The sequence below is a fragment of the Empidonax traillii genome, unplaced genomic scaffold (assembly GCF_003031625.1).
Source record: "Empidonax traillii isolate 1590-97213 ecotype Southwest subspecies unplaced genomic scaffold, ASM303162v1 scaffold147:size910788, whole genome shotgun sequence".
NCBI classification, from domain to species: Eukaryota; Metazoa; Chordata; class Aves; order Passeriformes; family Tyrannidae; genus Empidonax; species Empidonax traillii.
Window position 1 is genome coordinate 814,103 of NW_020955340.1, and position 25,061 is coordinate 839,163.

General features: G+C 42.3%; 1 protein-coding gene across 6 annotated transcripts in view; it reads left to right on the forward strand.

The window, feature by feature from the left end:
• BACH2 (BTB domain and CNC homolog 2) overlaps positions 1-25,061 on the forward strand; it is a 187,534-nt gene that overhangs the window by 103,661 nt on the left and 58,812 nt on the right. For 4 of the 6 annotated variants that reach the window (XM_027884478.1, XM_027884476.1, XM_027884480.1 and 1 more), the window contains 2 exons: positions 784-931; positions 5,917-6,078. The gene's annotated coding sequence lies outside the window, so the exon portion shown is untranslated. The remainder of the gene's footprint in view (positions 1-783; positions 932-5,916; positions 6,079-25,061) is intronic. The other 2 variants (XM_027884477.1, XM_027884482.1) reach the window with 1 other exon arrangement.

The following is a 25,061-nucleotide window of genomic DNA, read 5'->3' on the forward strand; positions in this document are numbered from 1 at the left end:
TAGCTTTGCTTTAGGGTGGCTGGAGGAATATGACACACATTGCATTAACCCAGGAATGCCAGACTACGCTGATGGTGTTTGTTCTCTGAAGTTCCCGAGAAAAAGCAGAAACAAAGTAGCAAATTTCATGATTGATAAAATCAAAGCAAAGCTTTGACAAAAGCCAGTATTAATTATTACTTAAAGTCTGCTTGATAATTTTGCTGGTATTGTTAGAACACCTTTCTGGTGTGATGTGCAGTTTCATAGAACCACAGGGAGGTTTAGATTGAGCTTTAAAGCTTATCTGTTTCCAAGCCCCCTGCCATGGGCAGGGACACATTCCACTAGACCAGATTGCTCAAAGCCCCATCCAGCCTGGCCTTGAACTCTTACAGGGATAGGGCATCCACAACTTCTCTGGCCAGCCTGTTCCACTGCCTGACCACCCTCACAGTAAAGAATTCCTTATTGTGTATGCATAAGTATGCACATACCTATGGTATGATCTGGTAGATCACAGAAGTGTTAGTTTATCTGTTCTGCAGTTTTTCACAGGGACCTAATATGTCTGGGCGCTATACAAATGCAAGGAAAACAGTCTTTGTTGCTTAAAGATTGGAGGAGGTATGTAATGGGCATAATCTAATTGTCATGTTTCACATAAACGCTTTCTGTGTTTAAAAAAAAAAAAAAAAAGGCATCACAACGGGGGTTTTTTTAGAATTAAAAGGAAAAAACAAAGAGGGATTTGTGAAGATTCAGTGCTTGATTTTTTTAATGCCTGACTTTATTTTATTTTAGGTTGCTACAACTGAGTTGCCAGAACATTGCCCTACAGAACTTTGGAGGGTCACTTAATGGATTGCTGCAGCCTCTTAATTTCTCCATTGATCCTCTTCCCTGCATCGTGAGAACATTTTAGCCAGCACAGAACCTAGAAAAGTTACATGTAAGTCACGATTCCAATTCCTTTCTATTTAAATAAAAAAATTAAAGAAAAAAGAGAAAAAAAAAGGTCTTGAGGAGTCAAGGTGGAGGCAGTAAATATCACACTTGATAAAAACACTGTAAAAGCTGTAATTCAACTGCAAACATTCGGTGGTGAATAAATTGTTATTGGAGTAGTTACTTGTCTTTTTAACGTAGATAATGATTGTCATTTTGAAGGCTTTTCTAAGTGTTCTGCTACGACAGTAAACCATAGAAGTTCTTAAAATAGCTCTCTTCACCCCGTTCCTCTAACTGCACTTTTTCTCTGCAACTGGCTAAGTGTGTGTAGACCTACCTTGGTGTGCTGTTCCAAAGCTGCACGTGCTCCACATGAGTTTGGAGGCCATCATTTGCCCAGCAGGATCGCAGGCATCCCTGTATTTCTCCCATAATAAAATCAATATCCTTCTCCTTTGGGGTTCCCAGAATACTTCCCTCGGAGGAGCCCTGATGCTGCTTCCTCTTTCAGCCTGCTGCCCAAAAAGGCTCTGTAAGCATCAGTAGCAGCTTCATTGACACCTTCAGCTCCTTCCAGGAGGAATTAGGTGCTTCACCTAATTTCATTTGTAGGAAGGTGGACAGAGGTGCTCACAGATCTCCTTCCTATCTCCTCAGTCTGGGTTGTAGTTCTCAGTGCATGTTGTGCTTTGATTTTTCTCTCAAGATGGGGAGCGACTGTGGTGCTGTGCATATATTTCATCTCCCATCCCATGATGGCTAAGTCCTGAAACTTTGAAACTTTGCATAGCATCAGCCTGGCATGGAATTGGTGGGCTGTTCTAGAGGAGAGCAATTCATTTGACCCTTTGTAATTTGTCAGCAGTTCTAACCCTAATTCTGTGTTCTGAGGTGGAAGAAGCTTCTGGACCATTAGAAAGATGGCGTAGATGTGGTGATCTGTGCTGTCTGGAGGGTGGGATACCCCAGAGCTGCCAAGTTCAGGACAAGGCATGAGCACAACCTAATTTCATTGCTTTTTAAAATAAAACCAAATCTCCTTGTGATTAAGAGGTTTTTATCTTTGAGATGGTGGTGTAGAGCAGCTTGGCAAAAGAATATAGTACAGAATTATGATTCACAGCGTGGCACAAGGGGCCTTGTTCGTTCACTGCAGTAACAAATTCATACGATGCAGTTTAATCAGAACAGGGCAGTGAAGCTGACCACAGCACTCCTTGCTGGTCAGTTTTTCTTGAATGCTTAGTAACACCACTTTCAGTCTTTGGAACTGATTTGTAATACTACTTCTAAAAAACGATAAGTGTTTTGAAACTGAAGCATTTACATTAGAGATATACCTTCATTTGAGGTGCTTTATTTGCTTATGGGACACTAAAAGATTTATTTAAAACAAGAAAAGTCTATTGCAAAAGGAGGATAGTGTTTTAAAGAGAAGGAAAATTTTTTTCTGGTATGGTGAGTATAAGCAAAAAGAGTATGAAGAAGTAGGCAGTGGAGAAAGTCTGGGTAATAATCTACTGTCAAAAAGGCCTTACAAGGGGGTTTGATTTTGTTTTCCGAAAAAGGGAGAGTGTTGCCATTTCCTTATGGGCTTGGCAGTATATGGTGCAGTTATTAATCAAATCCCCGATAGCAGGAATCATCTGACTACAGGAAGATTTTGGATCTGGCTTGAAATTTGTTTTTAGTGCTTGTCTTAAGGGAAAAAAACTTGAAAATATGAATTGTAACAGCTAGGCAGGCAGAAATAACTTGTTGTTCATTAGTCCTACTTAGCACTATTCCCATGAGGTTTGGAAGCCTTATTCACAATTTTTTTGCAGTCTTTTCTCATGATGTTTGAAAAGCTTATCATTAGGCGTCTTGTAAATTCACTATTAAAAACACTTCTAGCGAAACAAACTTTAAAAATATCCTCCTTCTTAGGGACTTGAGAAAGCAGCCAGAAATTGAGTAGACATAAATGGGAAAAAAAACCCTCTGTCTCATTCCAAGAAGTGCATAGGAAGTTTTGTCTTGATTCTTATTGTGCTGCAAATAATCAGACGTCTCCATTTCCAACAGTGAAATTGGGTCTGATGACTGAATGAACTTGAAAACCAGTGTAAGGATATAGGAGTTATCACCAAATATGTGCTTCCCTTATCTTTTCTTTTTTTTTTTTTCCTTTGGGGTTTTCCTTTTTTTTTCCTTTCTCTTTTAACTGTGGTTGTGTGGTATGCATAATTTTTAAAACATGCTGTGTGCTCTAACTCCTAGAAAACACAAGCATCACCTCACAGGTTGTTAGCCACGGTGGCACCCGTTGTGTGTGCGGATCTGTGCCAGCACAGGCAGATGCGAGGGCAAGCTGCCGGTTGCTTATTTGATTTCTCAGTGTTTCCCACTGTCTGGCTATTTTTGATGACAGGCTCTGCTTGTAACAATTACCTTGTTATAGCAATTTCCATAGAAAAAACTGAACTTTCCCTTGTTAATTAGCCCTGCTGGAAAGAGCAGTTGCATGAGGTTGACCCAGCTGTAACAACTGTGTTGTTCTTGCTTTTCCCAGGGTGCAGTGTATTTCATAAACAGTATGCCTTCCCCCCATTCTTTTATTATTTAGTTTTTATAACATTATTAGAATACTGATTGATATAAAACCTGCTGATTGATCTCTATAAAAATAGTACTTACTGATGTTTGAATTCAAAGCAGAAGATACTTTCCTTGTTCTGATGGAGCATATTGAAAAAACCTGTTCTGGTGCATGTGCCAAGATACTAAAAAGGAACATTTCTCCAGGTCCTCTGGGATTTAATGCTGGGTAGGTTAGACTGAGTGTATTATAATGAAGGTATACAGGTTTTGGGGAGAATCTGTGCTCTTTGCTGAGTGGCTCTCCGTTTGTTATCCCAAACAGTCAGGAATGGCAGAGCTTTGCTTGGGCACTGGGGATGTGGCTGTGCCGTGGAGCAGATGTTGAGGCATGGCTGCTGGCATGCTAGTAGACAGGCAGTGTCCTAGCGGTGGCCACGCGCTGTTCACATTTCTTGCTTTGTTTTACATGTGTGTTTTCCTTTAAAAGTGTCAAAAGTAGCATCCTAATCAATGTCATTCTGCATCTAATAAATAGACCTCATTTGTGCTGCTTATCCAGTGTTGAAAATTCAGCAAGGGCCAGTAAGTGCCTTATACAAGATAAAAAAATAAGACAACCCAAAACTCAGAAAACTCTGTACAGCAATTTCATATTTTCTAGGTATGAGTTCTTTGGAGTACTTAAAAAAATTTAGAAAGATTTCTTGAAATATATCCCATGACCATCTGTAGGCAGATGTAAATAATGAAAAATTTTAATGTGCAGATTTTGGTGCTTAAATGTCTGTCACCCGCCTACCACCACAGCCTGGGAAAAATGTATCTTTTTTTAAATCTGCACTTAAAGGTCAGGTAATTTGACAGAATTAAGAAGGAAATCAGATTTCTGGAGGCAAAATCACATCTCTTTGAACTCTGCCTTACCGAACACTGCTAGCTGTCAGTACCAAACTCTCTGCCTAAGGGCCGTGGCCATACCCAAAGACATAGTTGGGTTTATCCTACTGGATGTGAGATGTGACCACATCTGCATTTCATGATATTTCTGGTTTTACAGCAGCGAAGGCATTTTCTGGGACACATTTTATGGTACTGGCATATCAGGACTCTGTACCTTGTGCACCAGTGTGTGGAGCATCTTCTGCCTCGGGGACCTTCATGACCTCCAATGGCATCCTGTCCTGGGCATCACACTCTCAGCTGCCAAAAAGCACTTTCCTGAGATCTAGTGGAAATCTTCTTTGCCAAGAATTAATCTGGTTACTCCTGCTGCCCCAATACCCCCCTCTTGAGGATACATAAAGCCATTGACCACTACCAACACTATGTCAGTCCCTTGGTGGGATCAGGTGATCCTCGGCATCACCGGTGGCTCTGTGCCTGAAGCAGACTGCAACCCAGCCTGGGTGGCTGGGGACAGCTTTTCATAAGTGTTTGCTGCAAATATATCTGTTGACTGAATATATTTTTTATTTAGATGTGTGTATGCGTGTATATAGAAATTAAACATACATACATATATAAACTATGTATATATATATGTATGTATATATAATTTTTAAATAGAATATTTATCTGGACAAGAATAATCAGTGTGGTCTGAAAAGCTCCAGTGTAGCTTCACACGCAGCTGCTGCACATGGACATGTGTGTGGGTGGTGAGCCAACGTCCCTTTCCAGAGGTTTCTTCCCATGCCAAAGGGATCCCCCTTTGGGTACCCAAAGCAACCATGGGCCGTATGGCCAGGAGGAGCATTCTTCCTGTGTTTAGCTGGTAACAACAGTGGAGGACAGTGGTGTTTGCTGAAGCATAGCGTGCCATACGAAACCACATTATTCTGACACCTCTGCCCTTGTTGCCATTGACCACAGGTTTGTTTGTTCGTCACCCCAGCGGTACGACGGGCTGCGTGGACACGCGGTGTCATTGATTTGTTTACTCGGTGTTTCCCATGTGGCCGCCGTGTTGTGGCGAGGACTTTTATTTTTTGCTGTGGCAGGTGACAGCCCGGGTGTGTGAGTGTGCCAGCCCAAGGGACTGAGTCACAGCACTCCCTCCGACAAGGGCTGGCGGCACTTCCCCTTACCCAGGACGGTGAGACGCTGGCCCGTCTCTTCAGGACATACCTGCCCCTACGTTGCTTTATTATTTATTTTTATTTTTACAGAAAAGTCTGAGAGATGGTGATGGCAAGACCGACTTTCTCTGTAAGCCAAACCAGTGAAAAGTAAAATCCATCTCACCACATCAGTTTTGTTTTCACTGCTGGTTCAACATCTCCTCTACCTCTGGCAGAACCCTGCACAGTCATTCAGTGCCCGGCTTGGGGGTGGTGTGGTTGTTAGCTCAGCGGTGTATGACCCATTTATTTTCATAATACTTAGATACCCGTGCCTCTGCAGCGTTCAGCAAACGGGTCCTGCGACCTAAATCCTCGGCAGAAAAGCACACACCTGATTTCAGCGGCGTGCGTGGAGAGCAGCTGGCTCTGCCCTTGGCTTGTCGAGAGCTGCAGGAAAGTGATGCGCTTTTCGGTCTAGCGGGCAATTGATGAGCAAGGGCAGGTAAAGGCAAATTTTTCTGGAGCCAGCATTTTGTCTTCCATCATTTATTTAAATATTGATTGCTAGCTGATAGGACATGTTTCCTGTTATGATGTACAAAGAGTTGAGACACAAAAGCGTTGTATTGGATGATTTTCTCGCTGTAACAACTTACAATTTCAGCGACAGCAAGGTGATTAATGGCACAAGATTGTTCACTCTCACCATCCGCAGATATGGCATCACCTATCATCCTGCTGAGTCTGTTAAGATGGACCTTTTTTCCTTTTTTACTCAGGTAGTTGAATTAGTTTTCTGCAGGTTTTCAGATGATAATTAGGTTCATACTTGTGTTACTTTCTGTAAATGGAAAGAATCAGACATAGGACACGCAGGAGAATAAACTGGCATCATAGTAGACCTGAGAGTTTTAGGTATAAAATTAAAGAGTAATTTGCAAAGTGACTTAAAGTAAAGTGGATTTAAACAATGAAATCATCCTTGACAGCAATTTGTTTGAAGTTCTTCTACTGTTATGAGTGTAAAGGGATTTTTTTTTTTAATTGCCAGTTTCTGGGTAGAGTATTCAGTATAATTTCTCACAGGTAAGTGAAGCATTAATTCCTTGTACCTCTGTTGTTTGGACAGTGGAGGGAGAAACTGAAAGTTAGGGGGAGGCACTTTCTCTACTTCATCATTTGAAAATCAGTCAGGGGTCAGCTAACTTAGAGAAGGACTCTGCCAGGTAACTGAGATTTAAAAAAAGCTATTAAATGTATGAAAACCCAACAGGATCCTGGGCAGTAGATATACATAGCATGCGAATAGGTGTCTTCGATGTTTAACAGAATATAATAGCACTCTAGATAAACTGGAAAAAGAGTAACGGCATCCCCTTTTCATATGAGTTTGTTTTGCATCCCTTGTTCAGATGAGCCATGAGTTCTGGAGTTTTTGCATTTATATACTTTTGCTGTAGGTGTTGGAAGTGTGGGTGGCCATGAAAAAGCAGTGGTTACAATTAAGATTTTCCATTTATTGCCCTTTGTGTACAACTAAAAATAAGACTCAAATGCTTCAGCATCTGTAGAGCAAGCATAATACTTCCCTTAGCTCTGATGACTGGCTCGCTTGCAGCTTCATCTCTGGGTGAGTCCTAGGCTTAAATGCTTGTAAATGGGTCTGCGTTGGAAGGAGAGTAAGAGGTTACTTGCAGTGTGGTCTGGCAGTATTAATTCATCAACTTTTTATTTGAAAAAAAAAAAAAGAAAAAGTAGTTAGGCTTAGTGCATAATTAAGAGGTAGTGATGAAAGAATTTTGGAAGAATTGTTCTGCTCTGTGGAAAAAGCAGCTTTGGAGAGGACTGAAAGATCTTTAAAGTTAGCCTTTCACTGGTATACCTGGAATTCCTGATCCAGAACTTCATCTTCTGGCAAAGAAAAAAAGAAAAAAAAAAAAAAAGGAAATCTATACAGATTTGTTGAGCTTAAGAAACAAATTCTCAGGGTTAACTTTTGGAATGGAAAATCCTTTGGTTTGCTTTTTAGGGTGACAGTATTGAAATGTGCTACCTTGGTAGCTTTTCCAGGTAGTTGCACTGGTTAGGAATCCACTAAATTAGTTGCAGTATCTTGAGCCACTTAATCTGTTCTGACCACATTAATTGATACATCAGCTCATGGCCAAGAGAAATATCAAAGAGAGATGTCAGTGTACGCAGGGAAATTCGCAGCTTCATGGTGTCAGCTTTGGTGCTGTCCCAGCTACACTCATTAAGTAGCCGTGGCATTTCCAGAGAATGAGTGTGCCTGTGCATGTGCGTGTCTAATGTCATTCTTGCAATGGATGGGTAGAGAGAGAGCATCTATCCAAGAGCTGCAGGACCAAAGGTAGAGGCTGAATATTTGCTTTCTGCTGTGTGGCAACTTGAGCATCATCACTTTCTTCGCTTCACGACCTTCCTGGCTTTGCTGGGCTTGGCAGAGTAGCAGAGGTGTTGGTCTTGAAAATCAGGCTGCGTAAGACAATAGGTTTTTGCTCTGAGTAACACCACGTGGTGCAGAGGATGTGGGGTGCTGGGGGCAGTTAGAGGCACACGCACTTGTTCCATGGACTAGTCATGCCGGCAGTGGTGAGTCTTTCATTAGGCAATATGAAATCCCTTTAAGTTAGCTTGGTGCAATCCTCCCCCTTTTCCTGGGAGAGCTCAGTGCCGGTCATTGATGCCTTACTTTTGCCTTTTTGCTGAAACATGCCTTTTTTGTTTTTACGTCTATGCTTGCTCGTTGGACCAGCTCTTGCCTTGATACAAAGTACGAACAGCAAGAGAGCTAATTCAGTAATCAAGACTTCAAATATTTCAGGTGGGAAAGGGCAAAACTTTAGCAATAATTAGTTTCCCCGTGGTGGTTGCTGCAGGGAATTACATTACATCTGTTATAATCACTGTCACGTTTCAGTCCTGTAGGTGACCAGATGCTGACAAGCAGTGTAATTGTTTGTTGTAATATTTTTCAGTGGAATTTTCTCTTTCTGGTACAGTTGTAGACACGTTGGTTTTTTTTCTCCTCACCTGCCCTTGTTTTTTTCTACTGCTGTGCCTGCTGCAGGTGAGTTCAAACCTGATGGCTTTGAAGATAACAGCAGGAGAGAGCGCAGCACGTGTGTCATGTGGCAGCGGCACTCACGCCGCTCACTGCGGCTGCACTTTCCAGCTGGATGAGGCATGCTGGTCTCTTCCAGAGGTATTGCCACATGAGCTATTTTTAGAGATGGCATATAGGGCGTGTTGTGCAACTATCAGTACCCACTGCTGGGCTCTTCATTTTTTCCCTTGTATGGTGATGAGGTTTTTAAGGTGTTTAGCTTTCTCTTGAAGAGGTGGAAGGATCTCTTTTTTTAACTACTTGTAGAGCTGCTCCAGGGAATCTCTGAAGTTGTGTTTTCTGTAGAGAGTTTGAAGTGAACAGTCCTGCACGTGGCCACTGAGTTAGGAATCGTGTAAATGACCCAAACAATGTGGTTGAGATTTTCAGATGAGGACCTCTAACAACTTGTTGGCTTGCAGAGCAGAACTGCTACCCCGGGAAACCCCCAGCTTGGTTTTTTTTTTTTTTTTAACTTTACCGCAGCAAACAAGCTGCACTCAGGCATTTTTACAGTTGTCATAAACTCTTTCTGTGGCTCTCAGTTTCTGGAGCCCTTTGAAGAGCCACCTCATGCTGTACAGGAGATCCTGTTAGATGGAATGTGGTGCGTCCTCACAGTGGGAGCAGAGCTGGACACAGCAGTTGACTGCTGGCTTATGCCTGTTGCTGCTGGAGGAGCAGAGCTGGCCAGTCACAGGCTCCTTACTGCATTGCTCAAATAATACAAAAACATTAGCAATGGAGATTTGCTGTAATGGTGTATTTTAAGTGCATCTCTGCTCTGCCAGCTTCACTTTTAATGCACTCGGTTAAGGAATGCTTTGGAGGTTGCTGCTAATGGATGAATCTCCCAGAAAATTGGGATTTTCAAATAAGATTGACACTTTGGAGTGAGAAATATAAATCTGAGAAGAGTATTTCAGCAGAGGTTTGTAATTAGGAATGAATGGAGGGAATTTGTACGCGCAGTCTGCGGAAGGGCACAATGGAAGGTGAAATTGCACCCTCTGCGCTGAATGAGGGATGAAAGCCAATGTATCAGTGTCATGGCATGACAGTGTAGAGTATAAATGATACTGTCACTGAGTGCTGCAGAAGGTATCAAGGGAATTCCACTCCAGTAAATTACATTACTTAGACAGACCTGAAGGCATTGTGTCTGAATGATTGGAGAGAAAAAAAGTTGTCAGCACAAAGCAGAAGATATTATAGAACAACTGGCTGCGGGGTTGGAAAGCAGTGTTTTTCTGATGTTTACCATGCAAAGCTTTTCAGATGCTTTTAAATTTCTTTTTTTGGTTGAATGACAAATTTATTGATGAAGCAATAGTACAATAGTATTTTTTGAGATGGTGTCTGGAGGGGATATCAGCCTGAAGCTAAAGGTTTGAGTATGCACAGCTCCCCTTTTTTCATTAGGAATTGGGACTCCTTCAGACTTGAGAAAAATTTAGTCATATGTCCCCAACTCCAGCAGTGCTTTTTATATGTTGCTTCATTGGACTGAGGACTTGCTTTTTGGGCTGAATTTTGCTTGTGGGGCAATTCTAGCATAGGTTTATGGGGAGAGTTGGGTTGTTGCTGTTGTCACTAGCAGTGAGGGGCTGAACTGTGATGAGCAGCAGCAGATCATGGGACACAAACTTTATGGTGTCATTTAGAGGCATGGTGAGGTCCATGATGTGGGCAGGTAGGAGCATGATATCATGTTGACAATGCAGCAAAAATCCAGAGACTTCAGCCTTTTCAGCATGAATGCACTGATGCATCATGTGTGTTCCTCACACTGTTCTGCTTGTTGCCCACCAAAACCCACTGCTAATGCCATCTTGCTTCCAGCCACAGTGATGATGTTGAGTGGAATAGTTATTTCTGACAATTTCTTCTCTGTATGACCTATTACATCCACCCGCACAGGGGCAGTACCTTAGAGATGGGGCTTAACTGCTTCTCTATCTCTGACTTCATATGCAAACACCACCTGCAATCTCCTGTAATTTCCTAGTTTGCTCATGGGTGAGACAGCCCAGCTCCCATAGTTCTCCCAAAGTGCTGCTCGATAATGAAATGGCTACTTGCCGAAGATGCTACATTTCATTCCTGCAGTACATAATAACCTCTGCCTGTCTTGGGGCTTCTCCTGAAACTTCATCAGACTTTGTCCTGCTTTAAAAGCATATTTTTCCGCTTGCCTACTCATGAAAAGCATCACTGAAAATGCATGCTGTAGGTAATAAGGGAGCGGGCTTTGTTTCTCCTCTCCAAAACTTAATTTTCAGCAAAGCCCACACAGGGCAGGAAGATGGACATGCAGCACAGTTAAATTAGCAGTCCTTAACACAGGCTTCTTTACGTGGAAATGCTGATTCAAGTTGTGGGAACATTAACGAGGAAATAGGGTCAAATTGAAAGGTGCTGACTTTAGGAAGGTTGCAGTTCAAATGGTTCCATAGAGGGGATTCAGCCCTTACAGCCTGTAGCTGGAAACCAAAGCATGAAACCCACAGACAGTGCATCTGTGGAAAAGATGCCCTATGTGGGATGGGATTCAATAGCAGAGAAATTTATTATTGGGTCTTGATCATGGCCAAAGGTGTGTGGGAGGAAGGAAAGTGTAATTTCTGTCTATACTTCCCACATTAGAACTGATTTGGAGTAGCCCAGGGTGCTGGACTGTGTCTGTCTGTCTATCAGTCTGGATAAAAAGGGGAATTCAGATGTTAGAGATGTAAAGTTTATCCTTAGACCATCATTGTCATGGGAAACTACTATGCATGCTGAAACACCTGTTCACAGAAGTATTACAAATCTTCTGTCACTCACTTCTCCTGTGGTACTTTGTGTCAAAAGCTGGCATTTTGACACATCTCATTTTTTGCATGTTGGGAAAGCAAATGCGCTTTTTTTATATATTTAGTGTCATTCCTGCAGTCATGATCAAGCCATGTTTTCAAAATGTGGCTCTTTGTAGTCAGTCCACGGAAGACCCATTAGTTCTCACTGCCCTGTCTACTCATACGATGCCATTTTCCTCTTCCCATGCTTGGTCCTGCAGTGTGAGTGCCTATAAACCAGCACCTGTGAAGTCATCATGACCGCTCATGGGAGTGACAGGTGCAAAACTGGACTTCAAATGCTGAAAAGCACCATGACTGCAAGAGTGGGATAGAGAAGGAGAAGGAATGACCAAACTCTGTGCCGTAGGGAAGCTTGGGAGACTTACCAGTATTGGTTTAACTGAGAGGGATATTGAGCTTGCTCAGTCCGATTGGTATCCCCCTTGCAAATGTATTTTGTTGTGTAAATGACTCCCTGCTGTCCCAGAAAATTATCACTATCTCTTCCTAATCTTGTACACTGGATTTATAAATGATCAATCTTGGTGCAAGAAAGCCGTAGTTTAGTAGATGTAGCTTGCTAACAAATCGGTGGTTTAATCTTAATTCTCACTGCTGGTGCTTTTGATAACATAGGGCTACAAAGTTTGACATCGTAGAAACTTCTCCATAAACTGATTTGCTTGCCAAAAAGTCATCCCATTACCATTAATTCCCCTCTTATCATTAGTGTTATTAAACTGACGATTGATGTGTAAAAACTGCCATTTGCATGAAGTTCACAAAACTGCAGAAAAAGACTTTTGTTCTGACTTGGTAAGGAGGAAAAAAAGCATCTAAATAACGCTAGTTCTACAGCAGAGATGATCATATAAAGACATGTTCTGAACAATAAGATCGTTTATCCATGTATGACATAAATACATCGGAATTTAAATAATGAGAGATCTTGTGAAATGCAGCAAAACGCACACCACTGGCATTGTGAAGTTTCCCTTCTCTAAAGCCCTGTTCTCAGGGAAAAGCAGCTTTGCTTTTGCTTTGAAAATCCATTATCATAAGCCTTTTTTGGAAAAAAGCATTTGTCTTAGTGCAATATTAAAGCAATTTTACACCCTAAGAGCAGCTCTTTTATAAGGTAAAGTGCAGTCCCATGTGTGTATGTAATTGCCATTTATAATACTTTGCACAGCCCTAACTTCCCCAAAATTAAGAAAAACACTAACCTTTCTAGGCTTTCCTTTTCCTAATTGTTTTATTCTCTCTGTCTTTCTTCCCCAAAATAGTCTTTTTTAAAAATCCCTTCTTGGGAGAAAAAAAAAAAAAAAAGACACAAAATACTTTCTGGATTCATTGCAAAACACTGCTTGAAGGAAGCATTTTAAGAGTTTAGGTTAAAAAGTTTCTGCTTCTTTCAAACTGCATGGGTGACATTGCTATTTTGGGAGACCGTGCCATCTGCTTGTTAACCAAAAAGCAGGGAAGATATTCCTAGTTCTAGTATAGATTTTTGGGTTGATTCCACATAAAATTCCCAACTGATCTTCACTCCTGTTTGCCCCCTCTATAAGTTAGGGAGAACAAGGCCACTCATCTCTTTTGCCTTCACAGCTCCCAGGGGAAAGATCATCAAGCTCATGGTCCTGAGTGAGTTGTTCACTACAGACACAGCCCGTCGTGATGTATGAGGTCCATAATTCCTCTCTACAGGTATTAAAAGCTATGACGAGGAGTAAAAGAGCAATTTATAGTGCCCAACAGCTGATGTGCCACAGGTGACTGCTACCTGCAGCTGAAGAAGAGGGTGTTTTGGAGACGCTTGGTTGGGTTTCGTTGGAGGAATTGGGGTTTGGTTTGCTTTTGAGTAAGAAAGGGGGAGGACAAGTTTCTGAGGTTTTACTTGCTTTTGGGGGAAAAACAAAGCAGGAGGATAAAGTTTCCTGGCCCACAAGTCAGCCATTTACCAGGTAGTGCAAGGGGAAAAGGTGCAGGAACTAGAGAGGACAGTAAGGCTGTCCCTGCCTAGGTGGACAGGAAGGGCAGGCTTTGTAGGGAGTGCAGATGGTTGAAGGAAGAGGTTGTCATGAGCAAGGTGGAGTCTATGTGTTATGTCCTGCGAGTCTGTGGAAACAGCACAGGGAAACGTGAAAATGTGAGAAGAGGTGAATGTAGTCCTCCACAGGTGATGAAGACATTTGTCTGAGAGAGGAGAGATTTCCGTCTATCTTATATTGCTGGAGTATTTGCAAATACATATGTATCATCGTTACAGTATCTTCCTGACTGGCAAAATATTTCATCCAATCTCTGTTGACAGAAAAGATTGCCTACTGATAATTGCTTTGCTTAAGTGTCTGATAATATGCCAGAAATGAGAGCATTCTCTGTTAGGTCATCTTTAATTATGCATGTACCACCTGTCAGCTTTAAATCTGGAGAAGATTAGTTTTCTCATTGGATTTAGAATAGGGAAGAGAGCCTTCAGCTAGAGGACTAGGCTGTTGCAAACAGTATCTATGGGGGAGTTTCACAAGCAGTCTCCTCATCATCTCTAGTCATGGATACCGCTGTTGGCACATGCGGAAATATTTGAAATATAGCCTAAGCTAGCTGCCGTAGCGATGGGTTTCGCAGGAAGAGGATTTTAGACCATCTGTTGCATTTTATAGTTTTCATCTTTCCCCATTTCAAAGGGAGAAGGAGAGCTGGGGTGGGGGAGGACACGTGGCAAGTCGTGGCTCCTTTGTCAGTGCTGGGAGGAAATCCTCCCCCCAAAAGCCATATGAAGGGGTTATTCACTTACCACTGATGAAAGCACACAATAAAACTAGTAAGGCCAATGAAGACATGCCAAACTAATAGGAAATTAAGGGCTCAAAAGACTGAAAAATGATGAGGGTGGGTGCTTTGCAGAAAACCTCAACAGGGAAAGATAGTAAAGGTCTCTGGGGATATTAAATTAAGGGGGTTGCTATTACCAAGACTACTTACAGTATTAAAAATTACATTGGAGAGGAAATTTATCTTGGTACAATGTGGGGAGGCAGTAATTATTTGGGAATAGTTGAAGAGGTTTTCAGTTCATGGGAGAATACTAGCTGTTTATTTGGTACAGTAATAGATTCTAGGAATCTCCTTGGTTTTCTGGTCTCCTTTGCTCCAAGGCTAGTTTGGTTGCTTATCCTATGAAATGCACCATTTCTACCAGAAAACAGAAATGGTCTTTGTTAGACTTTTCCACTGCTTTCAGCAGAAGAGAACATCACTTGCACTGTCAAATGTTGCTCCTGTTGCTTCTTGTCTGTGTATCTGAGTGGCCTGTGTTTCCCTCTTTCTGGGATTTTGGTTTTCCAGCTTCTGTCATTACTGCCTTAGTCTCCTGAAAAGAATTCCTAGACTGGTTAGCTGACACTGATCGTTTTTCCTGGTAATACCTTCAGCCAGAGCTATTTCTGAAAATCTGGGATTTGGAACAGTAGGTCAATTTGTAAAACAACAAGAACAAGCGAAGAGGGACAGATGGCTGTGGATGTGAGAGCATGTTTCTGTTCAGCTTTTGCTGATGCTTCGTTGTTGCATGAGCATTTGAGGCTGTCGTTTTGCATTGCTTAAGTGGTTGTTGCTCCTTTGCTGCAAAGACTGGCCTATGGCACTTGTCATGTCCCCTGCTCCGCTCAGTAGGGCTACACAGCAGGCTCCCTCTGCAGAAGCTTGCAGTGTGTTTGCACCCAAGGACATGGAAAGGATTTGCAAGATGAGTGGATTTTCTGCTGAGAAATCTGGCTGTGTTTTTCCTGACCTTTTCTCCCCGCAACTGCACTGGGTGAGGCTTGCCTGGTGATTCCTTTGCTCAGTGTAAGGTTGCCAGACTCACCTTTCTTTGTTACTCCTCTGTAAATGATGACAACTTCTCCTTCCTCTATTGTGCTGCAGGATTTTCCTCAATTCTTAGACAGATTCTGATGGATTCAGGCTTGCTTACTGCTTTCTCTCTGAATAGTGGTTCCAGTAGCATCACCTCAGTGTAGCTGAACTTTACTGAGCTGAAATGGAAAAGTGTGCGGGTGTGCCACAACCCTTTTTTTTCCTTGCTCATGATTCATTCAGCCTTTCTTTCCACTCTCCTATCACATGCTAAAGGGCTCTCCAGTCTCGCAGTGATCACTGGAAGACATCAGTTTTGTAGAGGTTCCTTCATTAAATACAAGGATGTATGCATCTCCTTATCCTTATGCTACTGCTGAGCTGTGCAGCACCACTGGGCACTGCGGGAGATGTCCTGTTAACCAGTTTGAGGAATGGCCATACTTGGGTGAATGCAGTACTCTGCTTTTGTCTCTGAAAAACTGGGCATCTAGGTGAAATTTAAGAATACATGTAAGAACTGAAATACTCAAAACCATCTGAGCTCCTCTGGCTTGCAAAATATGGCTTACGTAGTCCTCAGGATCAGGCTGATCCTGGGGGCTCTCTCTTGTCCTATATTTTACAGATGATTACTTAAACTACCTTTTTCTGGAAAACCTTCATGTTCCCAAACCCAGGATGTCATTGGCTCCGATCTAGTGACTAGCTCCCTTGTCCTATCTAATGACTACCTGTCCCTTTTTTCTCTTGGACTCTTCACTGGAGCTTGTCCACTGCCTTGGTCACAGAAGGGGCTTCAGCCATCCTCTTCATTTCCCACTGGGAGGCTTGTTTAACATTTCTCTTGTAACCTTTGGTGCGTTGCTGGTTTTAGGCTTCACATTTTTTCCTTTCCCATTTCACTCTTTTAGAAATACTACAGTAAAAGTCTTCACATGTCAGATTTAGTATCTGTTATAGTAGAGGCTCCCTACAGGATTCATACTTTTCCTTCCATTGCAGTGCAACCATGCTTGATACTGAAGCTGGTGAAATTCAGAGTGATGTGTTTACATTGAACTATCTGACTGTATACACTGCTAATTTTAAGAGGAAGGGGAACCCTTCTTGGGATAATTAGTTTTGCCATGTTTATAGGCACGAGCTCTTACTGAAGCATGTTTTTCCTGACTCCAAGTAGGCTGCTGACAGCTGGTATTACAAGAGTTCACTGGGAGTCTCATGGTCCATGTGTCCTTATGTATACACAGCACCGACAAGATGAAGCCAGGGAGAGAGAACGAAGGCAGTAATGCTAAACACTCTAGCAGTGCCTAGTAGTGAAGCATTTGAACTACCAGCCTGAGCCAAGTTCCAGCTCCTGTCTGTATGAATGTAATGATCAGGAAAATCACCTTGTCCTTTGACAGATTTAACCAATCTGGATGAATAGCCAAGAAGTCAGGGGGATCATCTCTCCTTTACTTACTGCCCTGGCAGCGCCAGCACAAGCTCCTAAATCAGGGGGGTTGCTTGTGCCCACACGACCCATCAGTGCATGAGGGTATGGCCATATCTCTCCTCCCTACATGCCCTTTGAGGCACAGGGACAGAGAGGCATGTGGGTCACATAAGTGCCACCCACAGTCAGGTTTTGCAGCCTTTCCACCGCAAGTCAGTTGGCAACACAGCACTGGAGATCGATGGTAAATACACACAACCTTCTCGAAAAGTTCAAGTGGGCAATCAGAGCAAGGCAAGTGGCTGCTTTTACACTTTGGTTACAGAGTGTTTCTGGAGGGATTTCAAGGAAACCTCTTGGTAGCAGGAAGCTGCTGCTCTAGGCATTCGATGAGTGAGCTGCCTGGTCATTTTCTGCGCCTGGTGCCTTCTTCCCCAGGCTGCTTAATAAATACGTGAGTGTGGCCATTATCAGGCAATCTCCGTTCCTTTGGTATTTTATGTCACATCAAGTGAGGAGGGAAAGCAGTGATACGAAGCCTTTCTTCCCTTTCCTTAAATAGGATTGATGACCACAACTTAACAGCATTCCAAGAAAAAGTAGATTGAAGGTGGCCAGAGTCTCCTCTGAGATGCTGCATAAAGATGTTCATCCTGATGATAACTTGCCTTTGCCATTTTCGGAGCAGACATTCCTGTTACATTAGCTTGCTGCAGTTAAATGTGCACACACATATATAAAGGTACCTCCTGGATTTTCCTCCTCTGCCTCCCCCTGCCTTCCACACGGGCAGCTCCATCTCGAGGTGTTTCCTCCAGCAGCACGCGCTTGTTGCCCTTTGGTGCGTCTTCAGCCATGGGGCGTGGGTCTGTTCTGCTGTGCAGGAGCACCATCGAGCTTTCTGCACACCATGAGCTGGAATTCCCTCTGGGCGACTGCAATGAATATTGCAGAAACTTCGCTGAGCAGAGTAGGGCATCGTGCTTTTATGTGCAAGGGCTTGCCAGTTTGAATCACATCTGTTGTGTTGCAGAAGGGAATATTGCTCTGGTTGCAGTGGGTTAGTGGAGTACTAGCAAGTCTCATTTGTAAGGGGTCCCAGGCTTAAGTCTCATCTCATCTGTCACCAAGAGAAGGAATCTACTCTGACAACTTCTGCAAATGCTGGTTTCGCTTTTGTTTATTTGTTCCCTAGCCGTGTCCTTTGTTTCTGAAATGCTGTTTACATACTGCAGTTTTTTTGGGTGCAAATTAATTAGCTTTAATTTCTTTCTCAACTACCTGGTTTTTATCCCATTGCTTCACTGGTATCCTATTGTTAATTCACATGATTATGTAATGTGATATCCCTCCCTGGTTAGCAAAATGTTCGAATAGCTGTTGGCAGCTTCTGGAAGAGTAATTAGCAAGTAAGAATTACTCAAAGATGTGCACACTAGCCTAAGTAGGCATTTTCCAGCTGTCTGCAAGTTCAAAAACTCGTAGGGACTTTTCAGGCTCTAACACAAGATTAATTACTTGCTACTAGAAAAGAACATTTACAAAAATGTGTAGTATGCAATCTAGGCTACTGTGTTTTATTCCTTAATTTGGAAGTGGATTTTTACAGTATTTGGTAGTCCTTTTCCCGAGGAGGCGAGCCTTTTTGTTACCAGGGGATGTCACGCTCAAATTCAAAACAGTAAAAGCCGCCCAAGAAAGCGCTCAGAGCTTTGTGTACATCAATCCTCGCGCCGCGGGGCGCAGTGCTGCCTTGCATGGGGATGGCGCGATGTGAGCGCCTTTGTGCTGGCTGCCTGAGCCGGGATCCCCGGCTCCGTGTGCGTCCTGGTGCAGCCCAGGACATCGGCATTTCCTTTCTTTCTAATGTGCAGGAGTTTCTGTCCGCGGTGCTTTCTTTAGAAAGCCGTCTCCACTGCTGTGCCTCTGTTTTGCATGAGGAAGCCCACGTAAATCACATACAGCCACAGCTATACTAAAAGCCTCCTTTTTATCCACAAGCAGCTACTGTCAGCGTGCTTTTATTGCTCCTCATTCCTATTCTGTTGCTCTTTCAGGATCAGCCTGAGGGCAGCTGGATTTTTGTTTGCTTCCTGCCCTAAGGTAGTCTATCCCTGACAGTGTGATGGAGAGAGGGGGGAGGCAGAGGAGAAGTGCATAGCTGGTGTATTTGGACTGCTTGACAGTTTTATTTTAAGCTCAGGCTCTTCTTGCACCTCCATAGCCTCTTCTACTCTCTGCCTTTTGCTTAACATCTCTTGCACCTAATTCTCTAATCATCTGGATTATCATCTCTTGGCACTGTGTCCTCACCCACTCTCTAGCCTCTCACCAGCAATTCCCTTTTCCCTCTCATCCCTTCTCCACTCTGACACTTCTCCCTGTTTGCTTCTCTGAGTGTCCACAGCCTTTCTCTCCCCTTGCCTCCAGCATCATCCTACCTCCCACAGGGAGAACAGACAATTTCCAGGCATCTTCTTTCTCGGTGTTGCCTCCATTCCCGCTGCTCTTTCAAGTTCCTTGGCAGTTGTGACCCTCTCTGTTCTGGATAGTGAAACCTCTCCCTCTGCCGCCTGCTCCCTCTTTTCTGCTCCCTCTGGACAGCATTACATACTCACTGTAGTATGCAATGGCTTTATCTCTGGCTCCTTCAGTTTCTCTTTGTTCACTGAAAACACTGGACAGTAGCCACACTTTTTCACAATTTGTTCCCCTGTTCTCACTTCAGTCCCTCTACCCCCCCTGGAGGCAATGGAGCCAGGACTAGACTCCTGCCCCCTTACTACAGACCTTTCTCCCTTGAAACTTTTCCAGCCACCCCTCTTCTGCCTTTCCTTCTGTGCAACTCTTGATCCATGAGCCCCTGGCCTCTTCAGCTCTCTCTTTCCCTGAAATAACCCTGGTCCTTTACTTTCTGTTTTCTTGAACCCTTCCACTCACCCATAATAACGTGATTTTTAGTGTCCTCATGGATGTTGCTCCTGGCTCCTCCCCATCCCTTCAGCTTTTCACCATTGCTTCTGGATTTTCCTGTTTCAGAGTTTTTTTCATGTCTGTTTCCTCCAATATTATTACTAAAAATGTTTGCACAAACAAGGATTGGGCAAACAAGGATTCAGGATTTTAATTTCTCCTCTTTCTTATGCTCCTTTGGGAAAAATTCTTACCACATGTAGCAGAGAAGAATGCATGTGTGCATACGTGCTTCAGGTGAGAAATGCATGGAATAATGGCTACATATAGTACTGAGCCATCTAATTGGTAGAGTAAAAGGAGGATTTCCTCCATGGTATGTGTAGCTATGACTCTTAATAGAGATCACATAATTTTTTAATGTTTGGGAAGTTCATGCTAGGTGACATGGGCTAATCCAGAAACACACAATGATAGTAATGTATCTTTTGTAAGAGATAGTAATTAAACATTGTGCATATGTGTGCACGTGTGTATATACATATACACATACATTTGTGTACACATGTATACATATATAAAACTATAGACATGTGCACATATGTGTCTGCTTTTAAGGCACTTTACTGGAACATAGTATGCTGTGATGGAAAAGCATCATGTCATTCATAACCTAGTGGTGACCTGTATTTCATCAAGCAACAAGTATTTATTCAAAGCATTTTAACATTCCTTTGGACATATAACCAAACTGTGTCTTACTAGCACTTTAAAGTCTTGAAGTAATGGCATAAATCTATAGATAGATTTCCCTGATCTTGACCTCCGAGAATTATAAATTAACTGAGTCTATTTCCATAAGACTTGAATTGTTCTCATGGAAAAGTCTTCATTTAGTCTGATGACTAAATTTTTAGCAAAATTGCCTTCTCATTTCATGAAGCTGTATCACTAAGTAGTCAAGTTTGTCTGAAATGACTGGATTTCATCCTGCATAACAATGTTTGCATTCTTCTGACAGTCCAGAAGAAGACTTGTGGAGTGATTTTTTTAATTTTTTTTTTTTTTTTATTGCAGCCTGAGATGTAGGTTAGGTACATTTAGGGTAGGCAGAAGCTGAGGGGGAAGAAGTAAGAAAAAAAAAAAAAACATGCTTGTTATTACATTGCAGACTGTTCTCTTTTACATGTATACGGAGAGACAAACCCTCCTGGCAAGCACATCCAGGCTGGTCCCCTACTTAGCACAAAAAATGCTATAGGGATTTGCAAGCACGGGGAAGTATTGATTAATTCCTAGCATGCTGTTTGTATTACATATTTCAATTAATAATTAGAAATGCTTTTAGATTAGGTTCGTTTGAAATACTAATCAATGAGCTCTATAGATTCCCCACTTTATACATAAACATGTCAATCTCCAGTGGAGCATAAGAGTTTTATCCCATATTGTTTATACTATATAATTATTAATCTGTAGTTTAATCTCCTTGTCCCCAAGCTTTTGTGGTTTGATCCCACTTGTTACAGGCAATCTCAAATCTCATTAAAGGCCATGGATTAAAGGGACTCAACACCTTCACAAGTAAGTGCTGGAATGTGCCAGATTCATCCTGTTGCATGAAGACCTTGTGGTGCTTCTCACTCTACATGTGCACCAGGAATGGACCTGGCTGCCTTGTATCTTGTAATTTCCCTCTACAAGGCCTTATTTTGAACCACAGTAGGTTTTCCAGACTTCATGTGCATGGGGTCACAGTTTTCTTGCTGTGATGTTCTCTCATCCTGTAGTTGGAAAACCATCAGTGTTTCAGCTGAGGGGGAAATAAAAAGGAAAATAAAGCTTGAAATTATGTGTTGATTTTCCAACGTTCAGCATTTTTTTTAAGTCTTGTAGAGCTCTGGTGCCCCCATGCTGTGGAGCAAAGACATGAGATCTCATCTGGAGAGTGGATTTGGGGCCATGCTGCAGCTGTTACTGTTTCCCTTGGAAATCCATTAGACCAGCCCGGAAGTTTGGAAAAGAAAGCCCAGGGCAGCTGATGGCTTCTGCTTAATGCTACCTGAAAAGTCGAGTTTCTGACAAAGCAGAGGGACCTGCAGAGCTTGTGCTCTGCTTGCTTCATCGGTATTTGGTGTGGTGTTGCAGACTGCTCGGTTGGGAATTTGCAGACCAGTGATGGTCAGCTGGTTCTGCTTGGGAAGTGGGAATCTCCTGGCTCCTACCCTCCTCCTCGCCCGCATGGACTCAGGGGTCAGGTTACACAATAGCACTTTTAGTTTGTTTAAAGCAAGGAAATTATGCACAAAAGCTGTTAAAAGAGTTTAAGGTTGTCAAGTCAAGTGAGAAATGTTATAACATCGCCTGCTCAACCTTCAATTGGATCCTGCGTGCATGCAAATTTGACAGTCTTTAATTGCATGTCTCTAAGATCTGTGGAGAATATAGCTTCTCAATTCACATCAGAAAAATCATGCAGACTTTTTTCTTCTCGGAAAAAAAAAAAGCATTATCTCTTAAAGATTGTCCAGACCGTAGCTATGGGCGTGTATTTCATCAGCCAGGCAAAGCTTCCACAGGTCATAGCTGCCCAAAACACAGCCCTGAGCAGACTTACCACGGTCCTAAAAATACTGTGGCAATGGTGAATGCCACTGTGGGGACAGGGTCCTCACTGATGTCTTTTGTGTTGTCCTCAGATAGGGTGCAGCCAGGTGTCCTGAACTGTCTGTCCTCTTGTGAATGGGGAGGAAAGGGAGAAAGTAGCATACTGAGGGTGGACAAGGCTTGGAATTTTGTGGATCTCCAAGCTGAGGTCTGCAGAGACTGTGGGGAGTGTCTGGTTTCAGTGGCCTCTTTCTCTACCAGTGGTATATTCCCCTTGATGACAAACGAGCAAGCAGCGGCTGTAAACGAACCTTAGAGAGAGAGAGTGAAATCAGTGAATGTCCAACTGCATAAACCAGCCTTATACAAGTCTAGTATAACTCTAAACCGGTATATGTATGTCTAAATCATTAGGATTGTAGAGGAATCATGTTGTTTGACGTTTTATCATCCAGTTCTTAGCACTGTGGGAGAGACATTGGAGAGAGTGGCATATGAGCCAAAAGACTTTCAGTTGGAGTGCTTCTCTTAAAAATAAACTGGAAAATACAAGTTTTTTACTTTCTGCATGAGAAAATGAAGAAAGAAAGGAAGCAGTTTGTCAAAACGTATCATTTGTGGACAGTCCTAAATAATGTGAATCACGGGGTCTCAAATCCCATACAGTGACCTTGTACAATCAGAGTACATCATCTACCAGGAGACTGTAAATTTATGTGTGCACTGTACTCAGAATTGAAAAAGATGTTTTCCAAAGTTAAAACCTGTTGTGTTGGCATAACATTGCATTTAAAGTAAAAAGCGTTGAACGCACTGGGAATTGTTGAAGAATATTCTGCCAGCTCTCGAAATTATGATTTTACACTGCCATCAATAAAAAAAAAAAAGTTACTCTAATGAGAAGCCATTCTGGTTAAATGAAGGAATAAAAGTCATGATAAAACATTTATTAATTGAATATCTAAAAAAGGGAAAATAGAAAAGGCAGAAAGGTTCCCTAGGTGGTTTTTGTATTTGAAACTGTGGAAGAGGATGTGTCCATCCTGTGCAGAGATGTGGAAAGAAGAGAAAGTTTGCTGCTTATAGCAAAGCAGGATCTGAGAGGCAAGAGTGGTTGAAACTAAACATTTTCATATCCTAGTAACTTCTACATCCAGGAATCTTAAAGGAGGTAGCCAAGCTACAACAAGAACTCTGTTGAATGGCTGGTAATTCATAATAAATCTTGGGAAAACGGGAAATTCCAGAAAATTGGAGGACTGCCAACTGTATTTCCTATATTTCAAAAAGGTAAAAAGGATGTCCCAGCTGATGGCTGCTTTAGCTTGATGTCAGTCCAGGGTAAAATAGTGGAACAGCTATTTTAGAATCTGTCAAGAGAGAACCTGGAGGCTAAAGGGATGGATAATTCCATTAACAGTTAAAGAGAGAGATACTCGGAAAACCTTACTGGCTTTCTTTGCTCTGTCAGGATGGCAAGTTTGTGTGATAAAGGCAGCTGCTGATTTGCCTTTAGGAGGCCAGATTAGGTGGTCCTTTCTGCCTTTCAGGTTTGTGAACCATATAAGGAATGCCCTGAGATTAAAACTCCCGTGACAGAGTTTCAAACAAAAATAATCAAGCCACTCTGTTTCCCTGGGATAAAGTGTGGCTTAGTTTTGGGTTTGGGGCGTTAATCTCCTATTTGATTTGATTTGATTTGATGGCTTTTGCAGCCTTAAGTTTGTTGAGTGCATTATAGTTCTGTCAGGGTAAAGAAACCAACCAAACCAACTTCGAAAAGCTTCATAAACAGCTCAACAAATAATGTAAGTATCCTCAAACAAAGATAAAATCCAGGTTCTTCTTATAGCAGTCTTTGCAGCTTTAATCCCTTGTTCTTTACCATGGCAAAGAAGATTTCATAAGCTTCTCTGGATCTTACAGAAGGAAAGCTTGTGTTTGCCTTCTGCTGTCTTTGCAGTCCTGTAAAAAATTATAGGTGCAGATGCTACGTTGGCTGTACTTACCCTCAGAACCACAACCCAAATGCATCAAATCTTTTCTTTCTCTCTGGGCTCCTTCAGACTGCAGTTGCACTTAGTAAAATTGCCCATTTCTGTCTCACATCCACTCCTTACCTCAGCTGCAGCCTGGTAGGTGTTGGCAGCAGAATTGATTGCTTTCTGTGCACCTTTCTCCATCAGATGATTTATTGTCTGCAACAGGAAAGGCAGTCAAGTTCTCGAATAAGGGCCAGTCCATGGAAAAAGGGACTTTAAATAGAAATCTAGGCATGTGCCAGACTCTGAGAATATTGGAAAGGCTTGCAACTCCTGATTAAACTTTTAGATAACAAAATGGCAATTCTCAGATCCTTGCAGGATCAAAACCACTGTCAGAATCCCTTGGTGTAATCCAGGTGTCCCTGTGCTCTGAGAGTTTCTAAATAGTTGTTTCAGTGACCTCCTGATCATTTGATCATTAGAAAAACATGTGAAAACTGTTTTTGTTTTCAAAAACAGTTGTTTTGTGTTGACAGGCCTCCCAAGGTTCAAATGTGTAAATTTGTGGACCCTAATGCAGTAGTCACTAGAATATATTTAGTTAGTTAGTTAGTTAGTTAGTTAGTTAGTTATAGATTAGTCAAAATGATTTAACCATGAAGAAACATTTTTCCTTCAGCTGTCAAAGGAGAACATTACTGTTGG